This window comes from Mesocricetus auratus, unplaced genomic scaffold, assembly GCF_017639785.1.
Source record: "Mesocricetus auratus isolate SY011 unplaced genomic scaffold, BCM_Maur_2.0 Super-Scaffold_4256, whole genome shotgun sequence".
NCBI lineage: Eukaryota > Metazoa > Chordata > Mammalia > Rodentia > Cricetidae > Mesocricetus > Mesocricetus auratus.
The window spans coordinates 43,611,943-43,621,633 of NW_024429182.1; the positions used below are offsets into that span (position 1 = coordinate 43,611,943).

Below are 9,691 nucleotides of genomic sequence, written 5' to 3' on the forward strand. Positions count from 1 at the left end.
AAAACTCCCCTAAGCACCACTTGGGGAGCTGGTTGAGGAACAGCACCCCAGACTGATCTCTTGAGTCAGTCAGGTGTGGAGTCTCCAGTGACCAACACATCCAGGTCATTTTGGGGTTTGCCCACTGATGGGACCAGAAGCCCTGCATCCCAGCTAGCACAGCTGATTGGATACCCTGAGGAAAGCCTCAAATTTGGCACTGCAAAAGCCTCCCAGTGATGCAGATGCCCCGAGAAGGCCACTCTTCCCTGGGATGCTTGTCCACTCACAAGGTCTGGGATTATCACCAAGCCTCTAGGCCTAACACAAAGGATATCATCTCTAGACCAGGTTCCTGGTGATTCTTGCCTCCCTTCTGTAAGTTGTAGCAATGTGTTTGGGTCTTTCTCCTGACAAAAACCACTCTTTCCCGTTGCCATGGGAATCTCTGGCACCAAAAGTGTGGATGATTAGACTGGTTATGTGAACAGAGCTAACATTTGCTGAGACATGAGAACCTTTACTAGTCCTCACAACAGAATTTTGTCGTAAATGTTACTAATCTCCCAGTTTACAAATGAAAATGAAGATTACAAATTGAAGCAGAAACAGTTATGCAATGTTATCGCAAACTTCAAGGCTGATGGATGTGATTTCTTACTCCCACCTAACATCAGAGTCCGTATCTTGCCCACTAAGTGTCATAAGCAATGACTAAGCAAATACATAAATGACTAGGGGAGGGAGCCCTTACTACCCAGTGTATTTCTTCTCTTCACAGAGGTCCATGTGCTTAACTATGTTTGTGTGCTTAAAACAGATGCATATAGTCTTCCTGGAAGTAATGTTGGGATTTCCATTTTAACTTTGAATCTACTGAGCCCTGGTTAGTCAATGCAGCAGCTTTCATTCTCAGGAGAAGCAGAAGCTGCTGCTCTGGGTAAAAGACGGGTTTGTCTGCCCTGTCTCCCTTGAGAGATATTCATCTCTCATTTCACAAAAACACACTTCATCTTTGTGATTTACAGGAAACTGTTGATTCTTTCTGGCTCCAAGGATAAGCACATGACCCAGCTGTGGCCTAGACAAACACTGCATATTCTCAACCATGACAAGTGGTCCAGGGACATGTGCTTACTCCAGGTTTGGTCAGTCTAAACACTGCACCTCTTTAATTCAGAGGCTGGCTGACTGGCCAGCTAAATAGAATCACACCCTCCCCCCCCTCCCACACACACAAAGAAAACTTCCCAGAGTCCTTTGATATGTAAACCTGTGGGTCCTGGCAGCCCACAGTCCCTATGTGGCCAAGGAAAACTGAATGACGCCAAACACAAAATAGTAAACACACTTAAAATGTTATGAGGGTTTTGTGACTTGTTTATTTTTGAAACTCAATTGTGTGGTTCTCAGGTGTGAACTTTGAGGATGACAATGTCCTATCACAATGTCAAAAGGTTGGACATATCCATGAGCGTGGCCTAGTGGATCTTCCTGAGCCTGGCTAGAGTTTGGCAACTTCTCTTTGGCCTATTACTCAGCAAAACTGCCTCTGCCCAGCTACTGCTAACATGGTGAAATATTATTGGTTCTTACACCTCATCCCATCCTGAGGTCCTCATCTACTTTCTCAACCCTATATAAGTACCTGCCTGATGCAGTAAAGTGAGACTACTTTGCCAAGTCTCCCGACTTAGTGTGGTTTTCTCCAGTAACTAGGAGGGTGGTCTCAGTCGCTGAGTCTCATCATCCCACTCAGTCACAGGAAGAGACCGGCTGGACCAGCCCTTCCCCAGCACTACCTGCCAGAGAACCCGACACAGGAGTATAAGATGCCTAACTAACTAACTAAATAAATAAAGAGAGAAAAGGAAAGAGGTTAGAGTCCCAATTTCCCCTTCAGGACACACTATCAGTGATCTAAAGGTTTCTCACTACTTCTTAAGGCCAGTGTCACCCTGGAGACCAATGCAACCCACTGCAACATGGGACACTGAGGACCCAAACTAGAGTACCCTAACATTTTCAGCATTGTCAGAACTTTGGTAAGAATGCTAATGGTAAAGGGCGGTCAGTTCCTCCTTTCTGAGGCAGGAGAGATGATGCAGCGGCTAAGAGAGAGAGAGAGAGAGCACTGTGTTTGCAGAGGACCCACGTTCAGTTCCTAGAACCCATGTCCGGCAGCATACAACCTCCTGTAAGTCCAACTCCAGGGAGAGCTAATGTCTCTGGCCTCTGAGGGCACCACAGATCAGGATGTTGTTTTACTCATTAAAAACTAGGAAGTAGGTCTTTTTAGCCTTGGCCTGGGACTGTTTTGGCTTGACTTTCCTTCCTGGATGTTACTGATTGTCACTAGTCACTCTTTAAGGACTTGTGGTCAGATAGGATTTTCTCAAAGCTTTAGTCAACTGTTTAGATGCAGCACACTTGCAAATGTTTTGAACACATAGAAAAGCTGCGTGTTAATTACCCAAGTCAGTTCTCCCTTGCAGCTGTCTCTCTAATGAGACAGCCGCTGATTAAAAGCCAACTTGTCAGAAAGAGCTGTGCCAGGATCAAAACTATTTTGTTGAATCTGAGAAAAAGTAAAAGATACAAGGACACTATTGATAAGGTTGAACATTCTAACATTGGTTCAGTGGAATTCGGAGAGCTAAGAGAATCTGATAATCAAACTAAAAGACATCTCAGTCAGGGTTTCTTTCTTTCTGATTGGATGGTTAGTCAAATGGTTCCCCTCTGACCATTGACTCTTTGGTGTATAAGGGGTGCTGCCAGAGCCCCTGAAGCTGCTAAGTGCTCCAAAGGACGTGCCAACGGCCCTGACAGCTTTGTGCAATCCTACCCCCAGCCTTTCTCCCGAAGGGATTGTCTTAGTCACTATTCTATTACTGTGAGGAGGCATCATGGCCAAGGCAACTCTTATAAAAGAAAGTGTTTAGCTGGGGGCTTGCTTACAATTTCAGAGGTTTAGTCCATGATCATCACAGCAGGAAGCTAGGCGTGATGCTGGAGCAGTATCTGAGAGCTTTACATCCCTATTAAAGCAGGCAGAGAGACTGGGCCTGGCATGGCCATGTGAAACCTCCAAGCCCATCCAAGTGACACACTTCCCCCAACAAGGCCACACCTCCTAATCCTTTCCAAACAGTTCATCAGCTGAGGACTATGCATGCAAATAGATGAGCCTCCGGAGGCCATTTTCATTCACACTATACAGGCACTAAAGGAGCTACACTGGGACTCCTGTTCGGAGGCATTATTTTCCAGGATTGTTTTCTGACGTTAAATTCTTAGCTTGGCTTCCATCAAGGCTGTCTTCCATCCTGTCCCGACATGAACTATCAGTCAGTTTCAACTTTCTTCTTTTGTAAATGTTTATCAGATTCTGTGGCAATCAAAAACAAAAGGACCAGTCTTCTGGGTCTGTGATAACTCGGCATGGTTATGCCAGGCACATCCTACGAGTTCTCCACTGTGTCCCTTGAGCTCTGGCATCACAGAGGCTCAACTATTTGCGACAGATAATATTTTTTTTCTATTGGAAACATTCTCTTGACTAGTTTGTTATTGTGTAATTCTCTTCCTTGGATGGTCATTTCTCAGAATAGTTGTAAGAAAAAGAAAAAGTTGTGTTCTCGGCTCCCCTCATGACTAACATTTTCCCTCTTTTTTTTTTTAATCTGGGACCTTTCCAGACATAACAATGAGCACTTGTAAATTCTTTACCTAAATTTACTGCATGTCAACATATATTTGTTTTATCGTCTCTTTCCCAAAACTATGTATTTCCTAAACCATTTGGAGGCACACTGTCAGCAGCATGCCTCATCTTCCCTTAAACAGTTCAACTAGCACTGCCTAATTAAGGCCATTCTCTCATAAGAACAAATAGCCAGAATGATTACACCTGAGAACTTTAAATTTCCCAACTCAGTTTATCGGACATTCCATGCTCAAATTTATCCAGTAACTTTTGTAGCTGTTTCTATTTTAATCCCATGTTATAGCAAGACTTTAAATTTTTTAAATGCACACCACTTGTACAATACTTCTTTCCTTATATATATTTTAAATAAGCAAGAGTTTGCTTACCTTCATATCTGAGGATCTGCATCACAATGATCTCCTCAAGCCTCTGCAAAGGAGTCCTTTGAATTGCTTCTGGTTTTAAAACTATGTGTGTGTGGATACTGAAATTCATGTGGAATGCTCTTATTTCACCACACTAGTAGGCATGGGGTGGACATGGCTGACATTTTAAATCCTCACTAAAGAAAAATGCAGAAATAGATAAAAGCAAATAAAAATGAGAAAAATCTGATGACTTTGTTTTCAAATGCTAAGAAGGCCTTGATTTCTGAAGCAGCTGTTCACCTTGGTCAGTAGACCTTAGAAATAGCAAAGAGCAATAGGCCACTCTTGCCAAAAGACCAGACCTTCTCTCCCCCTGGCCTCCTCTTCCCCCCAACACCAGCAAGAATTGTGAACATACCAATGGAGTACGCAAGTAAAGCTGGCAGCACACAGCCAACACCCTCTCTGAAAATCCAGAGAAAAAACAGAAACCAAAGAACAAAACAAACACCAACCCAGCAAAGACAAACCCAGAAATCAGCACCTAGACCTATAATCACCCCAAACCCAGATGCCTAGACATCAGCATAAGAACACAATAACAGCCAGGGCCATATGTCTACATTAGAACCCAGCTAATCCTACCACAGCAGGTCCTGACTATTCCAATACAGATGATGCACAAGGAAAAGACCTTAAAACCAACTATATGAAGATGATAGGTCCTTAAAGAAGAAATAAATAAATACCTTAGAGAAAAACCAAACCAATAGTAGAAGGAAACAAATAAAACTATTCAAGATCTGGAAATGGAAATAGAAGCAATAGAGAAAACACAAATTGAAGGAATTCTGGAAGTGAAAAATTTAGCAATGCAAACAGAAACTACAGAGGCAAGCTTCACCAACAGAATATAAGATGGAAGAAAGAACCTCAGGCATTGACAATATGATAGCAGAAATGGAAACATTGATTCAAGAAAGTGTCGAATCTAAAAAATTCCTGGCACAAAACATTCAGGAAATATGGAACACTATGAAAAGACCATCCCTGTCAATAATAGGAATGGAGAAAGGAGACGACCAGATCAAAGGCCCACAAAATATTTTCATCAAAATCATAGAAGATAATTTCCTAATCTAAAGGAGGAGAGTACCTTCTTGTACCTATACAAGACACTAAATAGACTGGACCAGAAGAGAAAGTTCCATCACCACAGTGAGGGGCTGGAGAGATGGCTCAGTGGTTAAGAACACTGGCTGTTCTTCTAGAGGATTCAGGTTCAGTCCCCAGCACCCACATGGCAGCTCACAACTGTCTGTAACTCCAGTTCCAGATGATCTGACACCTTCACACAGACATATAAGCAGACATATATACACATAAAATAAAAATAAATTATTTTTTAAAAACTGCAGTGAAAAAAGACTAAGTAACAATAAAGGCAGACCTGTGGTGATTCTTGTTTGTACAAATAAAGTGTGTCTGAAGATCAGAGGGTGGAGCTCACCACTAGCTAACAGACAGGCAGGGAGTGAAATGGTTGGACAGAGACAGGAAGTGAGAAGACAGGGCAGAAAAAGGATTATAGGTGAGAGGAAAACAGAAATCAATGAAACAAAGGGTTGGTTCTTTGAGAAAATCTACAAAATAGACAAACCCTTCCCTAAACTAACTAAAAGATGAACAGAGAATATACAAATTAATAACATCAGAAACAAAAAGGTAGACAAAACAACAGACACTGAGGAAATTCAGAGAATCATAAGACATCCTTTACAAACCTGATTTCCAAATTGGAAAACCTAAAAGATAATTTTCTCAATAATCAAGGTTAAATCAACATCAGACAATTTAAATAGACCTATAACCCCTAGTGAAATAGAAACAGTTGTTAAGAGTCTCCCAACCAAAAACAAACAAATAAATAAAACAAAGCCCAAGTCCAGATGGGTTTAGTACAGAATTCTACCAGAAAAGTTAACATCAGTTCTCCTCAAATTATTCCACAAAACAGAAACAGAAGGGACATTTCCCAGTTATTTTCATTTTTTGTTTTTGTTTTTGGAGACAGGGTTGTTCTGTAGCTTTGCAGGCTGTCCTGGAACTCACAGAGATCCACCTGCTTCTGCCTCCTGAGTGCTGGGATTAAGGGGATTAAAGGCGTGCGCCACCACCGCCCGGCATCCAACACAATTCTTTACAGACCTTGAAAAGACAATTCTCAACTTCGTATGGAAAAATAAAAAAATCCAGGATTGCTAAAACAATCCTGAATAATAAAAGAACTGCTGGAGGTATCACAATCCCTGATTTTGAGATGTACTCAGGAGCTATAGTAATAAAAACTTCATGGCATTAACATAAAAACCGACATGTTTATCAATGAAACTGAATTGAAGACCCAGACATAAATTCACACACCTATGGACCCTAATTAATTTCTTTTGCAAAAGTCAGAAACACATACTGGAAAAAAGAAAGCATCTTCAACAATGGTGCTGGTCCAATTGGATGTCTACATGTAGAAAAATGCAAATAGACCCACATCTATCACCCTATACTAAACTCACATCCATACAACCAGACACATGAACCTGACAGAAAAGAAAGTGAGGGATAGACTTGAAGGCATTGGTACAGAAGACAGCTTTCTGAACAGAACACAGATAGTGCAGGCACTAAGAACAACAGTTAATAAATGGAACCTCAAGAAATTTAAAAGATTCTGTAAGGCAAAGGACACTGTCAATAGGACAAAAAAGGCAACCTACAGAATGGGAAAAGATTTTTAACCAACTTCATATCCAACAGAAGTCTAGTATCCAAAATATATAAAGAACTCAAGAAATAAGATATCAAAAAACAGACGGTCCTCATGTCCAGCAACCCGGACATCCCAAGGTCCCCAGGGACCCAGCACCTCAAAGACCCCTGGGCCTCAGCTCCCCAGAGTCTCCTGGCCTCTGCTCTCCGAAGTCTTCGCGTCCTGGGATCCCTCCAAGCAGGCCAGGCCCCTAGCATTCCTGTTGTGCTCGCTCCTGCACTCTGGGCTGTAAGGCCTGCCTGCAGCGCCTGGGCACGCTGCCCCTCGTTGAATCACTTCTCCGGTCGACTTTGAGACCTGTTGGTCACCATGCTGAGCCCGTGGGCTGCTGTCTCTGGGACTCAGTGATTGTTGCTATGTAATCAGGAAGCAGAAAGTTTGACGAGCTATGATGGTCCCTTAAGGGAATCCTAAGAGCAGATACTCCCCAAGGACCTGTGGAAGGTGACTTGGAAGTTATTCTGAAGCCACTTTTCTGTGTAGACTGAAGGTATGTATTGTCTGAGTGTTTGCCATCTCGGCGTAAACTTTAGAATCACTTGGCCATGTTGGTATTACCGCTTGTAATCCCAACATTCTTGGAAGGTGGAAGCAAGGGCTGAAGAAGTTCAAATCCACCCTCAGCTCCATCTGTAGTTCCTGGGCTTTTTGAGATCTCAAACAAAGGCACTTTTAATACTCATGAAACACCTGCTGGTTTTTGTAGACAAGAGTCCCTGGAAGCCTTACGTGGAGGATGGCCCATTGGAAGCCAGGCGGCCTCAGGCCCCTTCCCTTTGGGCTCGCTGGTGTGTCTCACACCGAAGGTCTCAAATGGCAGCTGGCATCTCCAGGGCCTACGGATGTGGGCGGCTTCTTGGACCTCCGTGAGAGCACAGGGCCACCTGCAGCACCACCGACCAAGCGATACTGCCAGTCTCTGTCAGAACCAGAGGAACTGGCTCCATGCCGCTCCCCATGGCGCCCTAGTATCTCCCTGGTGTGGACTGCCATCTCTAAGAGGAGATGCGACAGTGGTGGCAGTGCCACGCTGCAGTGGTCTTGGGAACCCTGCCCTGCAGGGAAGGCTAGGCCCAGGCCTACCCAGGAGTCCTGTGTCACCTGCTGGCCCTGCCTCCCCACTGACACCCCGGCCAGCTTCAGCCAGCAGTGGCTGTGTGGACGGCAGTGAAGGCAGTACAAGCTCAGGTCCACATTGGCTTTCTCTAGGACGCTGCTCATTTTCCTCCAGGCACCGACTGTCCCTCTCACAAGAGCTGCAAGTCCTTGCCTGCGTTCAGCCAGCAGCACCCCCACATCCACACCTGAGCTAGGCCGCCAGCACCACGGGCTGCTCCGGTGCCGCTCACGGTCTTGTGTATTGGATAGGAGAAGGGTCCGGCACAAGCAGAGGCGGGACGAGGATGCCAGGTGGACACGCCCATCCTTAGACTTTCTGAAAATGACAAGGACTTTAAAAAACTCAAAGAGCCTTTGCTCCCTGGACTATGAAGATGATGAGGACGACACCCAGGCGAAGACTGTTGTGTCCTCCCCATGTAACTCGCAGGGCCTCGAGAGCATGATCACACCTGGCTCTAGCCCAAGGATTCCCAGGCCTGGCCCTACCAGTCCAGTGCCTGGGCTTCAGGAGAGCCAGAGGCCAGCACAGGAGAGGCTGGGAGCAGCGGAGGACCTAGGGACTGGGACTTTGCAGGAGAGGAGGGCGTCTTCCCACTGGACCACGATGATCTGGACCTGGACCAGATCGAGAACAGCTGACTTTTGGCTGAGCAGTGGTTAGTGTCTGTCACCTTGGTGCCTGACCAGTGGAAATAACTTGTGTGATATTTTGAAAATTGAGGCATAATTTTGATTCAGTTTTCCTAAAGGGGTATTTTGCATTTTTATGACTTCTACAGTTTGGGAGAGCTTCTCTATTTTGAAATCGGTTTTCAGAGAGCATTGTATTAAAATTGTTCTGCCTAGAAAAAAAAAGATATCAAAAACCAAATAATCCAATTAGAATGGGGTACAGACCTAAGCAGAATTTTCAACAGAGTAATCTCATATGACGGAGAAGCACCTAAAGAAATGTTCATCATCACTAGCCATCAGGGAAAGGTAAATAAAAAATACTCTTATACCTGTCAGAACAGCTAATATCAAAAAACACACCTGACAGCTCATGCTGGAGAGGGTGTAGAGCAAGGGAACACTCCTCCATTGCTTGTGAGAGTGCAAACTTGTACAGCTACTGTGGAAATCAATGTGTTGGTTCCTCAGAAAATTGGGAATCAATTTACCTCAAGACCCAACTAACTATACTACTCCTGGGCATACACCCAAAGGATGTTCCACCATACCACAAGGTCACTTGCTCAACTATGTTCATTGCAGTCTCATTCATAATAGCCAGAACCTGGAAACAACCTAGTTGACCCTCAAACGAAAAATGGATAAAGAAAATGTGGTATATTTACACAATGGAGTATTACCCAGCTGTTAAAAACATTGACATCATTAAATTTGTAGGCAAATGGATGGTAGTAGGAAAAAATAATTTTGAGTGAGGTAACCAAGACCCAGAAAGAGAAATATGGTATGTATTCACTTTTAAGAGGACAAACAAATGATCATCAAAGGATAATCCATAGACTCAGTGAGGTTAGGAAAGAGGAGGGCCCTATCAGGAACACATGGACCTCCCTGGTAAGTGGAAATAGAATAAATTTTGCAGGTGGAACGGGGGTGGATGGGGACTGGAAAGAAAGGAATCGGGTTGGGGGATGGAGGGAGAGAGCTAGAGTTGGGGCGCATCGGGGT

General features: G+C 44.1%; 1 pseudogene; it reads left to right on the plus strand.

The window, feature by feature from the left end:
- The first annotated feature begins 7,567 nt into the window (after window positions 1-7,567).
- Window positions 7,568-8,647, plus strand: LOC101835809 (annotated as a pseudogene).
- Window positions 8,648-9,691: the final 1,044 nt, after the last annotated feature.